Below are 20,855 nucleotides of genomic sequence, written 5' to 3'. Positions count from 1 at the left end.
CACCGGGGCCAAGCTTCCTGCCATCCAGGATCTCTATACCAGGCGGTGTCAGAGAAAGGCCTTAAAAATGGTCAAAGATTCCAGCCACCCTAGTCATAGACTGTTCTCTCTGCTACCGCACAGCAAGCGGTACTGGAGCGCCAAGTCTACGTCCAAGATGCTTCTAAACAGCTTCTACCCCATAGCCATAAGATTCCTGAACAGCTAATCAAATGTCTACCCAGACTATTTGCATTGCCCCCCCCCCCCCCACACACTGCTGCTACTCTCTTATTATCTATGCATAGCCACTTTAATAACTCTACCTACATGTACATAATTACCTCAATTACCTCGACACTGGTGCCCCCGCACATTGACACATTAACTCTGCACCGGTACCTCCTGTATATGTTGCCGATATTGTTATTTACTGTTGCTCTTTAATTATTTGTTATTCTTATCTATTACTTTTTTTTTTTCTTAAAACTGCATTGTTGGTTAAGGGCTTGTAGTAAGTAGGTATTTCACTGTAAGGTCTACACTTTTTGAATTCGGCGCATGTGACAAATACAATTTGACCTGATTTGAACTAATTTGAGCTAGCAAAGTATCCGTATAGACTACCATTGCTGTGGGGTTTGCAATTCAGTCCTTCAGTTCAACCATTGTGACTTGTGTATTTTAGCAGTCTGTAAAAAACGCAACATGTCAGTGGTCGCCCATGGTCCTGAGATCGTCCCTTTTTGAGGGAGTTATTATTAAGGAAAATGGTTATCATTATTTCATCAAACAGATTAAATGTTTTCAGCTTTTGTGGCCAAGGCCGTGGCCTCCCCTGAGAGAGCACAGAGGTCTGAGGATTCCTTAAATACCTGCAGTGTATTGGTGACTGTCTTCTCTTTCTCCAGATACAGTTGAAGTCGGAAGTTTACATACACTTACGTTTTAGTCATTAAAACTCGTTCTTCAAACACCACAAATTTCTTGTAAATAAACTATGTTTTTGGCAAGTCGGTTAGGACATTACTTTGTGCTTGAGACAAGTAATTTTTCCAACAATTGTTTACAGACATTTCACTTATAATTCACTGTATCACAATTCCAGTGGGTCAGAAGTTTACATACACTAAAGGTGACTGTGCCTTTAAATAGCTTGGAAAATTCAAGAAGATTATGTCATGGCTTTATAAGCTTCTGATAGACTAACTGACATAATTTGAGTCACTTGGAGGTGTACCTGTAGATGTATTTCAAGGCCTACCTTCAAACACAGTGCCTCTTTGCTTGACATCATGGGAAAATCAAAAGAAAGCTAAAACCTCAGAAAAAAATTGCGGACCTCCACAAGTCTGGTTCATCCTTGGGAGCAATTTCCAAATGCCTGAAGGTACCACGTTCATCTGTACAAACAGTAGTACGCAAGTATAAACACCATGGGACCACGCAGCCGTCATACCGCTCAGGAAGGAGACACGTTCTGTCTCCTAGAGATCAATGTATATTGGTGCAAAAAGTGCAAATCAATCCCAGAACAACAGCAAAGGACCTTGTGAAGATGCTGGAGGAAACGAGGACAAAAGTATCTATGTCAACAGTAAATCGAGTCCTATATCGACATAACCTGAAAGGCCGCTCAGCAAGGAAGAAGCCACTGCTCCAAAATCATTGTAAATAAGAATTTGTTCTTAACTGACTTGCCTAGTTTAATAAAGGTTAAATCTGGCAGGATTTTGACATGCTGTTAACCTTTAAAAAATATTCAAATTACACCCGACTCAATCATGATGTTCAGTATAAAACACGTATAGGTGATTATGTTTGTAAGTACTGTCGCATGTCGGTACTGTAGCATGTCGCTTTTTGAAGTACCATAAAGTACCCATGGTTACCATCTAGTTTCCTACTACTAATTCCTACTAATTACCAATGGAAATAGTAATGTAAAATTAAGTGCTCCCAATAATTTATTAGAAGTCTGTTTTTAAGGTCTGTTTATTGAAGCAGTTTTGGGTCATTTTAGGAGGTATAACAATTCTCGGTGTGTACTGTAGAGAGATCCCTATCCTACCTCCCCCCACCCCTCCCTTCCTTTTTGAGTGTTTTTTTTAGCCATCTCATCTATTACACAGGTCATTTACCGTGCAACATGAACCCGCATGCTGCTATGGTTTATCTCTATACTACATGTCCAGGTCGTAATCCTCCTTACGAAACGTCTTACTCTACTGGGGTGTTCTGAGGAGAGATATAGTTTGTCTGGTGTATTTCCTGAAGTGTTAGTGTTAGTGGGGATGCATCGCCCTCTTAGAAGTAATTTCATGTAGCTATGTACTTTTGTCGCTAATGAATACGTCGTTACCCTTTAACTACTTACCAAAGTTCGGAAACCTGATCAGTGGTTACGCTCACTTAATCTGTTTTTCAGAAGTCCTGTAGTTGTGTATTTTACTGGACAATCTGTGCCAAAGTGACAGTAGCTATCAAGGGCTGGGCCTTTGGGATCGGAGCCCACTTGTTACCTAGTTGATTTGATTTGACGGTGGAAGAGGAGCTCTACAGAGAGAGAGAGACCGTCTGGCAGTACAGATCGACCCCTGTTGTCAGTCTGTTGTCCCAAGCAGACCTCTCTCTCTCTCTCTCTCTCTCTTTATTACAAGTAGGGTAGACAGTGCGTCACAGGAGGGCCAACTATGTTTCGCACAGACAGTCATAGAGAATGGTTTGTAACATTTCAAAATATACCCCCTTCTCCCTAAAAGGCATAGCAGTGCTGTCACCATGTGTCAATGTCCAGTGACAAAAATGTATTGTTGCCAAGCATTTAAGAAATCATAATATATTTGATTCCATTCTTAGATTGTTAAAGATATTTTACAAGATATTTTTAGGTCCAAGGGTTGACTGTACATTTTACCCGGGTGTCACTTGTCATGCAATCGCTTTGTCTCTCTTGAATGCTTGTAAATTAGAATTTTTGTCTCTGAATTACAGTTATTATATTCTATTATAAAACATTATGTGTGACAAAGAGAGGATTGAGGCACGAGAAACTGTAAGGTCTCAGACAGTTTACACCATTGTACAGTACTGTCATGTACACCACCACCTACAATACAACCCTCGGTGCAATGTGAGAAGCTATGCAAATTCAAAACCATAAATCAGCTGAACGCAACACAGCTCTTGATTAGGAGGTTCAGAGCTGAACTTTTAGTTTAGAATAATAATCACTGCATTATGCGGAATCTCAGTAGAGTACGTCATGAGGGACAAGGCAGGTTACGGTGTTCATTGCCATGTAATGCTAATTGCTAACGTTTTCCAACCATGTCAATTAATTAAATATATATATATTAATTGATCTTTAATGGGTGTGTAAATGTCGTACTAAGTAAAGCCGTCAGTAAACATTGCACGTCTATCCATGTGTCGTGTCTGGCATCATTGAAGGTGACTTATTTTATCAAATCAATTCTAGGAAGTCGGTGCACCACAGAAAATCTTCAGATTATATTTTAATATCTGATATCTGAATTATTCTTTACCTCACTTCAGTCTCATTCCAAACATCGTAAATTGTTGTTTATCTACACGAACCCAGCCTAAACTATGACTCATCCATACACCAATTGGCTTAATCATTTATTTACTATCTAACTAAATATTCACAGAATTGCATAAACAAACAAACAGTAGATAGATATTGGTTACCAACAATTAATAGGGAAGATCCCCTAGTGGGCAAAACCGATATGACGGTTTGGTGGACAAAGGGAAGGGGGTGTGGACTGAGAAAGGAGCGGGAAAGACAAGAGGGATCATTACACAGTTGATATTTATATTAATTGAAATGCTAATCCTTTGCACTTGAATGCTCACTCATTCAGGACAATTGCATTCAATATATATTTACGCCCATACAGTGGGGCAAAAAAGTATTTAGTCAGCCACCAATTGTGCAAGTTCTCCCACTTAACAAGATGAGAAAGGCCTGTAATTTTCATCATAGGTACACTTCAACTATGACGGACAAAATGAGAAAAAAAATCCAGAAAATCACATTGTAGGATTTTTAATGAATTTATTTTCAAATGTTGGTGGAAAATGCTCTCATCTTTTTAAGTGGGAGAACTTGCACAATTGGTGGCTGACTAAATACTTTTTTTTGCCCCACTGTATGTCATTGTGATCTTCTCTGTTGGAATCGTCAGTCCGTCTGCTGGAGATTCAGTTCATCAGAGAGTGGTTGTAGGTCTATCGGTGGCTCCGGATACTATCTGTTGTACTGCCAGGCGTCCATTGTTCTTAGAATAGATATAGATGAATAGTTGTTGGTATTCGCATCCCAGGTTTACATAATTACTAGCTGCAGACTAGTAATTAGTATCTAAGATTTGCTCTTATTCTGTAGGGATCGATAGTCTCAGAGTTTAACCATTTCCAACGCTCAATGTGGTATGGTTTTCTAGTCTTGGTACTCAAACCTGTGCCACCTCAGCTTACACCGAGGTATGCGTGGTCTGAAGAGGATTTCCTCAGGAGGGCAGTTTTTATTCCTAACAATAGAAAGGCGGTTCCATGACGCCAGTTCATGTCTTTGCTCATGGGGGCGTGGCCGTTGACTAGTTAAACTTTACAGGGAATACAATTCTCTCAAAATTAAAGGTTAATTCACATTACACCATTTCACAAATAGTTTCATCTTTATTCATTCATTTTACACAAGAATTAGATGCAAACACCATAATTGAGCAATCTACACATTCAGAGATATAGCTATGTGTGTTTTCTGTCCTTCATGAGGTCCACAAATGAAACACACTCAACATAACTGTCCCTTAAGTGTCCATTGACCCTTCCCACATTCTCACAAGTGGACATATAGTGTCATTTTCCCATTTTGGGGATTTAGGAGTTCGGCCTCATGAAATCCTTTGTTCCCTCTTTCGTCTCTCTCTCTGCATGAAAAGGGGAAGAGTGTCTCCGCCAGGAATTTACCACCTGAGATAACAGAACCTGGGTGCAGGAGAGAGTGAGAGAGGGGGAAGCCACGATCTGCACCCAGAAAGGGCCACGTTATGGCACATGCATGCATTCTCAAAACTAGGGTTATAGTAATTAATAATGGAGGTTTATAAGCACACAAGGCTCACCATAGTGGAGACGGCTTCCGTCTTTCCTTTAAACATCTAGCAGTATTATCTCATTACTATATATCTCATGTGTCGACCGTTCAGAGTTTCGTTTAGCAATTACAAACTGAGAATTAGCAGTGTTCAACATTACCTCATCTCGTATTGATAATGTCACAATGAGCTGGAGTAGTGTGTCATGATTGGTTGTCCATCATGAAGAATATGCCAATGAATAACCTGGCTGACACGCTGTTGATGGACTCCATTACAAAATTAGATAATTGCAGTGACATTCATCTCCTCACAGTCATTTGTCCACATGTTCATTTTAATATGTTTCCCCACGGAGTCAAACGAATAGATGCCAAATTATATAGATTATCGAAAACATGACGTCCAGCTAGAATATAACCCTGAAACCAAAAAGGACATGACTTATCTAATCATCAACTACATTATTGAGAGAAGGTTGACATTACCATCCTAAGCCTATTTCTTCTCTCCTCAAACCTAGAATAAGTCCCCACAGGAGGTTTTGAAGAGAAAAACATTAATAGACAGAGTGAAGATTTTTCTATTTTAGGAATGTGGTCCTAAGTGGTCAGAACATAATGTTCATGAGCCATTTAGTTGTAAACACATCACTTCTGATGCCATCTGTTTTCCTTCAAGATGAAATAAAATCCCACAATGCACTGTAATTAGACATGGGGAGAAAGTCCCCTGCGTCGCTCTGGTTTGTGAAAAATAATAACATTTAAGATATCCACGGGAGTCCCGTACTCAGATGGTAAGGGTTCTCATGTCATCCTGACAAACTTGATCTAAAGGACAAATGACGAAAGGACAAATGTTGTCAACAAGTCGTTTTGACAACTTTCAAATCCGACCTACTTCAAATCTGTTGAACAAATCTAGTTTTCCCTAAATCATCCATGGCAGATCAGCCAGTTGTCAAGTTAATTAGTAACCTGAATAAGCTGTTTATGTTTCATAGTCAGAGTTTCAGTTCACAATACCAACTATGAATGGTGAAACATGGGGAACACTATACGCCAAAAAACACCGCGGAGGGCCAAGGGTTAAAGCTCTGACAAGCAAGAGTCCATTGAAAAATTGCAAAAGGTTGTGCAGGAACGATCATTTCTGGAGCCAAAAAATGTGAATAATAGTCATTGCTGCAGTGAAAGATGAGGAGGAATCATCATCAGAAAATGAAAAACAAGTGGAGAGAGGGGAGACGGAAGTGGAGCCGGTGGTGGGATGGAGGTAACAGGGGAGGGAGGAGACGGTTGGAGAGATGAGAGAGAAGAGAACAAATTGGATTGCACCTCCGACGGGTATTGATGGTTGCAAATTGTGTAATAGTTGAGAGAAAATGTGAGGATTTAAGGGTTGAGGTGTTGAGGTGTGTGATGAAGGAGGGATGATGAGGGGAGCTGGAGTGATGGCAATCAGAACTGAAGAAACTTGTTTGGATCTCCTGCATCTCTCGGTTTCGGTGGGCATGTAGCCCGTCTGCCGGCTTTCAACCGCCGGGGGGATCCTGAGAGTGGGAGCTGGAAACAGAGGTGTGAAAAGCAAAATAAGTCTGTTGAGGATTCGGAGAGAAGACCACATTGGCTATGACAAAAGTGTGAGAACACTAACTAAATCACAATGGTGAGGATATGATAGGAGCGGATAGAAAGGGAGAGAGTGGGCCGGGGTTCAAGATTGTTGCCTGGATAGGACTAGAGTGTTGTTAGAAGTGAAGAAGGATACTTCGAGGCAACAAAGTCAATAAATGTGTTTTGACATTAGAAAAATGTGATGTGACATTGTCTTGCTCTTTTGGATGGAGAAGGTACTGAAGGAATCAATTAACTTGTTGAAATGGGTTAATGTTTTGCCCAGGCTTATTGCGCTGTTAAAGACAGTACATTACAGTTTATTAAGATATATTCTATTAAAAACAGGCCTTTTTTAAATGATAAATGACACACTCATCAGCCATTGAATGCCTTCACCATATGACACCCATGGATTTGAATTCATAATACATTTTGAGTCCTTCTCTCATCTTCTTTGTATAACCACATAGTATTGTCGTGGGTCGTGGGTCTCAGCAGTTGTAACATGAAAGTAGTTTTTGTGAACGTAATGGATTCATTAATGTTCTACTCACATTCAAGCCCAAGGCAATGTCTAGTCACTTCATTAAAATGGGACACAAACGGACAGTCCAGTAGTTTCTTCTCCATTTGACTCTGAGAAGTTCAGCCGGAATTGTCCTACTAGAGCTACACTAAAGATCCAGTGTCTTTGAGATTCTCTACTGGAGAACAAGGGTGATGCGAAATTACTACAACTCATGAGAGATGTGAAGCTAAACAGTTAACATCTATGTGGGTAGAGATAGATATGTTGTCTTCAAAATTCTCAACTTAATAACTATGCTAATATAAGCAATATATGAGTAAAGAGCATTACAGGGGGTTGCTTGAGACTGTTTACTTAAGAACTCTGATTATGCAAAATGATCACAACCCTCAACTTATGAAAGATTGAGAATGACATGAAAAATCTGTGTGCCGAGAGTTCACGATTCCACTTTTTCCTATATGACAGGGAAAACAGAATGCATTGACATTCCCATTTCAAACCCCTTGGTAAACGGCTCACACCATCTGTTCCTAAATCCAATGAATTACCTTTCAGGGGAATACATGTTGAAATGCCATGGCTCCCAGTTTGCCAGAGGCATGGAGCTCCCAAAGCCTTTCTCCCCATGTTCCTGACATGGTTTGGGCAGGAAGTCGCCAGTGACAGAAAGTTGTTGTATGGAAGTGGCTTGGTTTCATATCTCTCTCTGATTACATTGTAGAATTGACTTGGGAGTGTAAGGCTGCGTAAGACCATAGACAATGCAAGATAACCCCGCCCTTGATGTTGTCTCGATGTTGTCTCCAAAGTCTAAATTGTATAAATTGAGTTCATCTTCCTCTGAATCATTCTGATCATTAAAACAAACATATACTGTATGTTGGCAAGACGCGTCTCAAGAACCTCAAACGTGTCTGAGCTTGTAAAGAGACTTCCGAGAATCTGTATTGTGTGTTTTTCATATCAGAGTGTAGCACTGGAGAAATATAGAGTGGGTTTAAGGTCATTTTTAACTCTGGATGGAGATAGTATTTTGTGATATTTAATGCATTAACACAAGATTCATTCTTTGAAATTGACAAAGGAGTAGAGGGGAAGGGAGAAACTACTCAGAATGTAAATGTGGTTTAATGTGAGAGAAGACAGCAAGGAGGTGGAGGTCACCCTTAAGTGGTTGGCAGAGACAAACAGGAGGAGAGTCTGTGACCAGCGTGATAGAAGGACAGATGGAAAAAACGAAGAGCGGAAAAATGAAAAAAACGTGTTGAAGAAGTATCGTCTGCATAGGAGTGATAGGAGGCAACTGGGAAAGGCAGCGAGATGGACCAGTGAGTGGGCGTCGAGTGAGAAACAACAGAGGGCCGAGAGAGGAGCCCAGGGGTACAACGGTGCACTGAGGGTAATGAGCAGTGATACTCTCCAATGGCCAGAGGAAGTGAATGCCATTGGAACAGTGGAGAGCAGGCGTGCATATAGCCTTCAGAGATCTGCACCACAGTGAGAAATTGAGAGCAAAGACCAAAAATAGTAATTTATGGCGGTTTTCAAAAGGAACGGTAAAATGATTGTACTGCACACCCCTATCTGTTGAAGGACATAGGGGTCGATCTCACTATTGGATATCCCCCCCCCCCTCCAGTATTAAAGAGATGAATGGCAATTAAATCACTGAGATTTCATGACACTGCATGTAAGTTCACGCAGTGCAAAACTCTTTGTCCAAAGCACTAAAAGTAGCAGGAGAAAAGCTCCATTGAGCGATCCCCAGAGTGCTTCCACAGCAGCAACAAAGGGATGAAAACATTAATTATATTAATGTTCCACACACACAGTCGTGAGTAGGACCTATTTTGCCACAGTTCCAGACAGTTGGTGACTTCTCGCGTAGGGATTTGCTGCTGTAATATATGAGCACTGAATATGTGAAGAAGTTAAGGAGCATTTGTAAATGTAAATGTAAAGCATTTGTCAGTCGTTTGTTGCATTTATTCTGCATGTTCACACGGTGAGTTCATATTGTCATGCTGACATTCAAGCTACATTTAATTTTGCAGTGGTTAAATGTGAGATCAAGTCACCCAGGGTGAGCCATATGAATTGGGTGCCTGTTGTGGCCTTGAAACTGTTACATGTTCCCATTTCCCATCTCTTTCATTCACATTTAACTCATTTAGCAGTAGACTGGGAAACTAAATAATACAAAAAACACAGTCCTGCAAGATGGACAACGTTTCCTCACCCGGTCTTCTGCTAGGTCGCCAAAACAGAAGTACTAACAACGCAGCTCAGGGCTAAGTTCAACCTTTTCCCTCTAGAAGGAGGAGAGATGTCTGTTGAATTCGTCATTGTTAATAGGCCTAGTCAGTGAGGAGATTAACTGGGAGAAATCTTGCTTGGTAGAACAAGAGAGAGCCTGAGGGGTGAGAATATAATTTAGCTTTATTCAAACCCCCCTTGTTCCTACCAGCAAAATATTCTGCACAAAGAGACCTACTTTTTAGAAAATAAATAGGTCATCAAATGGTCATAAAGACATTATATTTGTTCAAGTTACCATTACTATCAGGCATATTATATTTGTTACGGCTCTCGTTTGTTGAATGAAGAGTGGACCAAGACGCAGCGTGGAAAGTGTTCATGATTTTAATATTAAAAAAACACTCAAACAAAATAACAAAAGTGAAAATGCACAGTTCTGTCAAGCAGACACTAAACAGAAAACAAGATCCCACAAAACCCAAAAGGAAAATGACAACTTATATAGGATCCCCAATCAGAGACAATGATAGACAGCTGCCTCTGATTGGGAACCACACACACACGCACACACACACACACACACACACACACACACACACACACACACACAGCCAAAAACAAAGAAATAGAAAACATAGACTTTCCCACCCGAGTCACACCCTGACCTAACCAAACATAGAGAATAATGAGGATCTCTAAGGTCAGGGCGTGACAATATGATTGTTCATAATCTTCATAATCTTAAAATTAGATTCATTATTTATTTTCCTTTTAACCAGGCACTGATGAAAAGTTAGGGAGGGTGCACTGAGGTATGATAGCACCATCAAGGTCCACATTGACATGAGAAAATGATCAATGCAATTGACTAAATGACAGAGCGGAACATACTGTATCCCCTAAGCCTCCTGTGGGACAGGTGTTAGCTTGAGTGACATGTCACAATTATACCCCGACTAACAACGGACACTAATTCATTCCTCTGAGATTTCAGATCAGGTGAAAAGGAATCAAAACCAACCCCAAAATATGTTTTATTCTGTGAAAGTCAGTCACTGTGTAGATGTAAATCACAGTGTTGCATGTGTTTTTAGTGACAACAGAACCTAGAAGTTACTCTATAACTCTTCAATCTAATTGAAATACCTGCAGCCTTCATCACGCTTTTGTTGCTGTTCTGAACTTCTCAATTCTACAAAAAATAGAAAGGTTGTCTTAGGTTGTGATCGTACTCGTTGTGATGCAATATATCCCTGTTAATGTCAGCTGCTTTGGAAGTGCCTGCAGTCACACCGACTGGTTGCACTTGACCTCTTAAGGCGCTCCTGTCTTTCTGTCTCTGTCTCGCAGACATGGAAAGCAGGTGTTTGACAGCTGATGGGTCTAGCTAAGTCGGGTAAAGAACGCTCCAGATCCCAGTAATGAGGTACATGAGAGGGATTGTGTCTTTCTCCTTCATTTGACTTTCGCAAAAAAGTATTTTCACAAAACTGTTTTGATTTTGTCAGGTTTTTTTTTGTTTCTTCTTTGAGGCTAAAGAGAAGCAAGTGTCTCAGAAAGGTCTCATAAGGTGTTTTCAATGATTTTTTTTGATTATGATCATTGCCTTTCATCTATTTCCCCATCTGGTTGAATGTACACAACAATGTGTTTTTTAGTGTAGCTTTATTTTGCTTTGTTTCCAGACAAGAAAATCAGTGACATTTAAATTAGGCGATCATGGGATATTGAATGGCTGTTTTGTGGATAGTATGGGCTTAGGGGGTAATGCCATTTGACATAAATCTCTGATCCACATCAAAAAGATAATAATCTATCATTCATACTGCATAATACACCCTTAATGTTGTTATGTCATGGACATTCAAATAACTAAACAAACTCCATCCTCATCACCACATCTGTCATTACAAAACCCTAATTATTCAAATAATTACATCACGCATCATCACACTTTGTAATTGGAATCCAACCAGGCATCTACAGTACAACAGATTTTGCTTTGAAGAAGTAAAAAAAAACAGTCTAAAATTTATTTTAAAAACGGTGGCAGATTACTGCATCTCGACTGATCCTCGTTGGACCCTGGTTAAGAATACATGATGATAGAGGAGAGTCCCAAACGGTCTCTTTGTGAAACAGTGATTGTCTGTGGCATATGGACATCAGATGAGGATACACACTAAGTAGACACACAAAGTGGTTTTCTAAATTTCTCGATGACTCCGTCCTTGTTCGTGAAATGAGATAATATCAAGGAGTAACGACTGACGGTGATTTTGAGGTTTTAAATTATTCATAACACACCAAACACATGCAAATAATATATTTTTTTACCTATAATTCTGTGTTTGGAGATCAAGGGAGGGCAAGTCATTTCCAGTTTGATGTGTGATGTTGTACAGGTGCACTGATGCATTGCCATTCTCTGCCCTAGTTTATAACTCCTTTGTGGCTGATGTGTTTAAGGACATGAATATTGCTTTGTGAGGCAGCCTCTGTGACCTAGACACAGACACCTACTCCATTTGAACACACACACACACACAAACATAGACACACACACACACACACACACACACACACACGCTTATGCCTCCTCTATTTACAATCTCTTCCTAATCCGTGGGAATATGAGCGAATAAACAGTTTCTCTTCCCACGGAACAATCTTATTAATAATTCACAGAGATAATGTATTTCTCTTAACTGACTGCCTGTCTATGTAGCTAGGTTGAATATGGCCTTATGCTCTGCCCCTCATGCAGATTCATCATGATAATTTTCCTTTTTGTGTCATATTTAACCTCCATTTGTTAAAATGCAATTAGGCCACTTCTCAATTCATCATCTCCAGCACCAAACCAGTGTCTACAGACTAGAGGTCGACCGATTATGATTTTTCAATGCCAATACCGATACCGATTATTGGGGGACCAAAAAAAGTCGATACCGATTAATCGGACATTTTTTTTATTTTTATGTATTTGTAATAATGACAATTAAAACAATACTGAATGAACACTTATTTTAACGTGCGCGCTAACTAGCCAGCCATTTCACTGGTTACACCAGCCTCATCTCGGGAGTTGATAGGCTTGAAGTCATAAACAGGGCAATGCTTGACGCACAACAAAGAGCTGCTGGCAAAACGCACGAGAGTGCTGTTTGAATGAATGTTTACGCGCCTGCTTCTGCCTACTACCGCTCAGTCAGATACTTAGATACTTGTATGCTTGTATGCTCAGTCAGATTATATGCAACGCAGGACACACTAGATAATATCTAGTAATATCATCAACCATGTGTAGTTAACTAGTGAGTATGATTGATTGTTTTTTATAAGATACGTTTAATGCTAGCTAGAAACTTACCTTGGCTTACTGCATTTGCGTAACAGGCAGTCTCCTTGTGGAGTGCAACGAGAGAGAGTCAGGTCGTTATTGCGTTGGACTAGTTACCTGTAAGGTTGCAAGATTGGATCCCCCGAGCTGACAAGGTGAAAATCTGTCGTTCTGCCCCTGAACGAAGCAGTTAACCCACCGTTTCTAGGCAGTCATTGAAAATAAGAATTTGTTCTTAACTGACTTGCCAAGTTAAATAAAGATTAAATAAAGGTGTAAATCTATATATATATATAAAATCGGCAAATCGGCGCGCAAAAATACAAATTTCCGATTGTTATGAAAACTTGAAATCGGCCCTAATTAATCGGCCATTCCGATTAATCGGTCGACCTCTACTACATACCGTATGCGATAACAGCCCGTTTCTTACCCTGTGACATCACAAGGTAAGATTAAAAGTAAAAACCTGTGATTTTCTAAACCTGCAACAAATTTCTAGCCCAAGGGAGAGTATTTTTTTGCTACCCACTTCACAGCAAATCTCAGTGTTTGAAAATCACTTAAAAAAAAAGTTGAAACTTTGATGTCATCAGGTAAAACTTTTTAACTGTATATTATTTTCTACAAAACTTAGAAATGCGCTTTTTTTCACATATGTTGACACTGGTATTATGCGGTAGATAATGAAAATGAAGCTGAAAGTGATGGAGTTGCCCTTCAACTTTTGTATTTAATAAAGAGGCCAGTCGTCTTCCAGGTGGCTCGCCAAGCGTTTCTCCTCTTATCAAAGGCCAAAAGTACAGGGGGAAGAGAGAGAGAGAAAAGGCAGATGGATGAGATTAAGTATTTTGTTGGAGACACCATATGAACATTACTAACATGAGTGAAAACCTGAGCCGAGGCAGGAATGATGGTGGATTGTGACCCCAAGGTTAGAAGCAAAGGAAGTGAAGAAATAAGAAATATAAAATCACATCTTCATGATTTCATTCGTTTTACCGAGAGGCACTGGACCTTGTTATGTTCTTAATGGTGTCAACTCTGACTCTCTTCCCTCGCGGTGCTGTTTTAGCTGCAGAATAGAGTTGGAATGAACCATTTAGTACTTGATGGTGGGTTCACAACCTCTTTCCTCATATAGTCCTGAACTCTCCCCGTCAACCGCCCACTGTGGCAAGAGCGGTCAAGGTTTGTGGCCCTGGTCAGTGGTCTGTTTTCTTAGCCTCTTGTCCAGCAGAAGGAACCAGACTAGGGGAAGGTTGCCAGATTGGATTTGTCTGAATACCCCTTTTGTGTCATGCTGGTGGTATCGGGGCAAGCAGGGTGTTAAAAATAATATAAATGATCAGGATGGTTCCGTTACCATGGAGTTTTGCTAGTCTCTACATAATGGAATCTCAGAAAAATGTCAATTGCCTGAGTATCATGGGGGCTGTGGAATTTTACTGGTACAAGGAATCTAAAAATGGGGAGGTTGTATTTTATCCTGCATATAATCATTATAAATCCATGTTCTGTAGCTGGTAACTGTTGTCATGTGATAACATATACTTGGATGAACACAAGGTCATCCATCCCCTCTCTGCTCTCTTAAAAGGTAGATATTTGAGAACATGTTAATAGTTTATAACTCTGAAAACAACACGATTGGGACTCACTGTTAATAGGACTATATATAACGTTCAGTCTATTCTCTTGAGACTGTATTAAGACTGTTGTTTCATTAATAAGGAACATATTCATACCTAGGTAACCTCAGAACACCTCACAAAACAACACGATTGACATTCAAGTTTAATAAGACTGCCTATCAGATATCATTTTTAGCATCATGTTACATGTCCTTAATCACTGTAACTGTACTGCCTTTCATTTTCCATTAGCAGTTTCTGATCTGAATTTGACCTTCAGACTAAAGTTCAGCCTAGAAGCTGGTAGGAGCTTGTAGTCCGTCAGGCTTGATGAGGTGTCAGTAGAGAGTTTTTTTTACATTTATTTTATTTTTTATTTCACCTTTATGTAACCAGGTAGGCTAGTTGAGAACAAGTTCTCATTTACAACTGCGACCTGGCCAAGATAAAGCAAAGCAGTTCGACACATACAACAACACAGCGTTACACATGCAATAAACAAACATACAGTCAATAATATAGTAGAAAAAGTCTATATACAGTGTGTGCAAATGAGGTAAGATAAGAGAGGTAAGGCAATAAATAGGCCATGGTGGCGAAGTAATTACAATATAGCAATTAAACACTGGAGTGATAGATTTTCAAAAGATGAATGTGCAAGTAGAGATACTGGGGTGCAAAGGAGAAAAATAAAAAAATAAAAAAATGCAGTATGAGGATGAGGTAGTTGGATGGGCTATTTACAGATGGGCTATTTACAGATGGGCTATGTACAGGTGCAGTGATCTGTGAGCTGCTCTGACAGCTTGTGCTTAAAGTTAGTGAGAGAGATACGAGTCTCCAGCTTCAGGGATTTTTGTAGTTCGTTCCAGTCATTGGCAGCAGAGAACTGGAAGGAAAGGCGGCCAAACGAGGAATTGGCTTTGGGTGTGACCAGTGAAATATACCTGCTGGAGCGCGTGCTACGAGTGGGTGCTGCTTTACCTAGCAAAGAATTGTGACTTAGAATGATTGACATCGTCAAATGGAAGTGTGGCGGTGAGAAAAGGCAACGTTTCCCCCTCAGGCAGACATCTGTATTAATAAAACATTAGTAGGAATAAATCACCAGGTCTTTCTGTGCCCTCAGAGGAAATTAATGATTGTTGTTTTACCTCACGTGTTTAGATGCGGTACTAGCACTTCTAAAAGTCCTAAAAATAAAAACTCCTGTGAACTTTACCCACATGTCACATTTCAACAAATTATTGCTTGGCTTGATTGCTAGGCTACAACATTTCTTCTGTGTACAATTATTTTTCCTCCAAGCTATTTCAAATACAACCATTTGAAATATCAATCATTTGTCACTGGTTTCTAAAACCATTTTCATTAAATTGGTTGTGAATGAAATCATTATAGTGTTGGGGGAGACAATGTTTTGGCCATTATCTGGCGGTGATATTGCGGGAGCTTGTCGTTTTGTTTACCAGAAAGCCATATAGAGGTAATTAGTTGTGCAAATATTTCTGATTTAATCTATATTCATTGTCCCGACTTGCTGTCTCTTTGTATTGTGCCTTTGCATGATAAACAGGGCAGTAATGATGAGGAATTCAATTCTGTCTGCACAGCAACATTACAAAGTAGATTCACACACTACTAAATCTGAATTTGTCTGTCCTTGTCAAAACTTCAAATTCATGTTTAGCCTACTTAGCCATGTGTCACATTCATTACATAGGACCATTTCCTTTCCTATATGGATAATGTTGGCTGTGTGTCCTGTATAATAATGTTTTTAAAGTAATGTTCAAGGTACTGTAATAGAGGTCAATTTGATTCTTGTTTTAATAAAGCCTATGTCCAATAGCTACAATAGAAATGGACAGTGTGTACCCTCAAAACTCATGGGAGAACATATCTTGATTATTTAGGAATGTAATGTGAATGGCCACATTACATTTGAGGTGTGCAGGCAAAGAGGAATGACAAAACAACCTCTCTCCTCATTACTCTGTTCAGTTGGAGCATTTTATACTGTAAATTCAACCACATTTGTGTTCATCAGGCCTCTCAATTCCTCAGTGACAGAAAATGACTCCCACTGGTCTCTCTGAAAGGATGATCGTCATCAGAAGTTCATCAAGGTGTAATGATGGGGATGAGAGTCGGTACGAGGCAGGGAGGAGGGAAGCCATAATAGAAAGAGATTGGAGTGGTGGCTACACTGGCAGAGCTCACAGCTCACCGTAATGTAAAAAATACATTGTTGGAGAGCTGCCACCATACATTAAATAAAGTGCAATCATGTACTCACTCACTGAGTGGGTTAACATGGCAATCTTCATGAGGAGGGGACTCTGGCAAACCCCCATCTGAGAAAACAATGGGCCTCATTCAAATCCAACCCAATCTGAGAAGCCATAAACCAAACACTCCCTCGTACGCACACACAAACACACACACACAGTCTGAAAAGCCATGAAATGGCAAGTAACTGAGTTTTACCACGCCATTGAAAATGTGTTTCCCCGAGGACCTCTTCTTTTTAAGTGACGTTGGTGGACTTTTATAGAAGCAGGCAGGTAGAGAGGGGATGGTGGATGAGGAGGGATGGAAGGAATAAGGAAGTCTTGGAATTGTGCTCCTGGGAATTGTACTCCACTGTCATTCACCTGGCGAGCGGCGGCTATTCACCCCATTGAGTTAAAACCAATAACAACTGATATCCACATGTACCATGATTTGGGTCATGAGTTTGTCCTTGTCTGCTGTGCTTTGCTCTGTAGTGTTAGGCAGACAATTTATACTATACTCTAATACGTTATTTAGTTGTAGTGTTAGGCAGACATTTTATACTATACTCTAATATGTTATTTAGTTGTAGTGTTAGGCAGACATTTTATACTATACTCTAATATGTTATTTAGTTGTAGTGTTAGGCAGACATTTTATACTATACTCTAATACGTTATTTAGTTGTAGTGTTAGGCAGACATTTTATACTATACTCTAATATGTTATTTAGTTGTAGTGTTAGGCAGACATTTTATACTATACTCTAATATGTTATTTAGTTGTAGTGTTAGGCAGACATTTTATACTATACTCTAATATGTTATTTAGTTGTAGTGTAAGGCAGACATTTTATACCATACTCTAATATGTTATTTAGTTGTAGTGTTAGGCAGACATTTTATACCATACTCTAATATGTTATTTAGTTGTAGTGTTAGGCAGACATTTTATACCATACTCTAATATGTTATTTAGTTGTAGTGTTAGGCAGACATTTTATACCATACTCTAATATGTTATTTAGTTGTAGTGTTTAGCAGACATTTTATACCATACTCTAATATGTTATTTAGTTGTAGTGTTTAGCAGACATTTTATACTATACTCTAATATGTTATTTAGTTGTAGTGTTTAGCAGACATTTTATACTATACTCTAATACGTTATTTAGTTGTAGTGTTAGGCAGACATTTTATACCATACTCTAATATGTTATTTAGTTGTAGTGTTAGGCAGACATTTTATACCATACTCTAATATGTTATTTAGTTGTAGTGTTAGGCAGACATTTTATACCATACTCTAATATGTTATTTAGTTGTAGTGTTAGGCAGACATTTTATACCATACTCTAATACGTTATTTAGTTGTAGTGTTAGGCAGACATTTTATACCATACTCTAATATGTTATTTAGTTGTAGTGTTAGGCAGACATTTTATACCACTCTAATATGTTATTTAGTTGTAGTGTTAGGCAGACATTTTATACCATACTCTAATATGTTATTTAGTTGTAGTGTAAGGCAGACATGTTATACCATACTCTAATATGTTATTTAGTTGTAGTGTTAGGCAGGCATTTTATACCATACTCTAATATGTTATTTAGTTGTAGTGTTAGGCAGACATTTTATACCATACTCTAATATGTTATTTAGTTGTAGTGTAAGGCAGACATTTTATACCATACTCTAATCCGTTATTTAGTTGTAGTGTTAAGCAGACATTTTACACTGTTTACTTTTAGTGTCAAGGCAACACAAGGCCTGTTTGCTACTTTGTTCATACTGCAGTGTCCTTAAAGGGCAAATGGGATTAGGTTGAGTAAAAGCATGTCATTATCTAGTAGTGAGTCAACAGTTTACTGTGGTGGAGCTTCTTGGTGAGCTAACATCACATGACTTCACATCTTAACACAAGAGCCAGAGCAAGATCCTTTAATTAATCTTAACATGTTGTATCAACATGGCTGTGCCTCTGACACTCTTGCCCTCTTTCTCTCCCTCCCTCTCACTCACTCAGTCTCTCTCTCTCGCTCTCTCACACACACAGGCAGGTCACACAAACACATGCCACACAAACACACGCACACGTGATACAATGACATGTACACTTACACACACAGCAAATCCCCTACCCCACTTAAATAAAGAAGCCTATTCAACCCTTGAATAAAGCTAAGAAGAAAACACACACCGAATTTCACCTCTCTGTGTGCTCGCCTTGACTGCTAAAGAATTATGGCATTACATTCAGTTTGACCGACTGCTGGACTGTGAGTATGCGTTAGCCCTGGACAGCTGTCTAGCCCACAGTGAAATGTGATGGATGGGTAGGGGAGCTATGGGGGACATATGGAAATACCCAGGCATGAAAGAATGGAAGAAATTCTCTGTCTGGGCCTTTGTTTCAAAAACTCACTCAAGGCGAATTGCCTATATATATTTTTCTCAGCTTCTATTAGGGACGAGAGAACTAGATCTAGAACTAGATTGCCAATCGTTTTAAAAAACAAAAACAAAAATCAAGAATCAATCAGGATTTTATCGATGAATCATTGATTTTCTCTCCATTTTCCCAAACAGCTCCTTATGGGGTAATTTGTAAAGATTCGCTGGCTAAGCAAACACATCGAGATGCAGCTGTCTGCTGTTTAAGAGACATCTGTACCTCGTTTGTATTCATGAACAGTACGGAGGGTCACCCACGGCGGTGAGCGGGGTGTCTGTGATGGCAAGTGGTGGACATTAGGATTGACAAAGTGGATCATTGCTTATGACAGAGTGGCAGCCTGGCCTAATTCACCAGTAACTCACCATATATGGCGACACCATGAGTCAGCTAGAAGGCCTCGGGCCATTAATTCAGGACAATTGATCGGGAGAGAGTGTGGTGTATTATATGTGTGTCCTGAGAGAGAGAGAGAGAGAGAGAGAGAGAGAGAGAGAGAGAGAGAGAGAGAGAGAGAGAGAGAGAGAGAGAGAGAGAGAGAGAGAGAGAGAGAGAGAGAGAGAGAGTTTGAGTTTTTATAAAACCTTTATTTTTTACTCAAGTGTTAACATAAATAATGACACACTGCCTTTTCAGAAATGAAACAACAAATGTTATTCCTAAACAAAAATAAATACATAACATATACATTCAACTTATTTCAGCAGCAAAAAATAATTTCCCCTCCTCTACAAAACAAAGCGCTCTTTCGTAGGCCCACTTCTCCTCAAATAATAGGAGATCTTTTACAGCTGAAAAGAACTCAAAATCTACTTTTATTCTTGCTTTCACTAAACCTTTAAAAACACATCTTACATCCTGCCCATATCCCGTTTCTATCTTATGTTTCCTACTCAGAAAAATTGACATCTTAGCTTGTCCCAAAATAAAATTTAACATTTGACATTTTCTTTTCTGTTGTTTACTATATTGAAACCCCAAAATAAAAACAGTGTTATTGAAAAACTCCCCTACTGCTTTAAACAAAGATTCCAGCATTTCCAATAGAGGTTTTATCCTCTCACACTCCATAAAACAGTGAAAAATGGTTTCTCTTATATTACAAAAAGGACATCCATCTCTAACATCTGAGTTAATAACAGATACAAAAGCATTAACTGCAATGATGCCATGCAAAACCCTCCATTGCATATCACCAGTACCCTTTTGTAACGGTGGTTTGTACAGTGCTCTCCATGCTGGCTTTACCTTGTCATCAATGCCCAATTTTACCCTCCATGGAGTATCTTTTCTATTTTTCAATTTATCTTTATTCAACACCTTGACACACCCCCTATACAATTCCTTCCCATTCACCTCATCCAAACCCACCTCCTCCAACCCTCTCAAATCCAGCAATAACGCCTTTCTTTCTGACTCTGGGATATTTGGTGTAATCCCTAGTTTTGGAAATGAGACGTCTTCATCTTGCACCTTCTTCTTGTGGCTACTAAGCATACCCCATTCTTCCGCTGACAGAGCCTTCCTACAGCTCCCCAGCATTTGTCCGACAATCCTTTCCGACCTCATCCCCAAATGTTCTGCCACCCGTCTTCCATCCATTAAGGCGGGCCCAGCCATGGCCA

The sequence above is a fragment of the Oncorhynchus mykiss genome, chromosome 13 (genome assembly GCF_057628025.1).
Source record: "Oncorhynchus mykiss isolate SJ-2025 chromosome 13, ASM5762802v1, whole genome shotgun sequence".
Taxonomy (NCBI): domain Eukaryota; kingdom Metazoa; phylum Chordata; class Actinopteri; order Salmoniformes; family Salmonidae; genus Oncorhynchus; species Oncorhynchus mykiss.
This window is presented reverse-complemented; position numbering follows the sequence as displayed.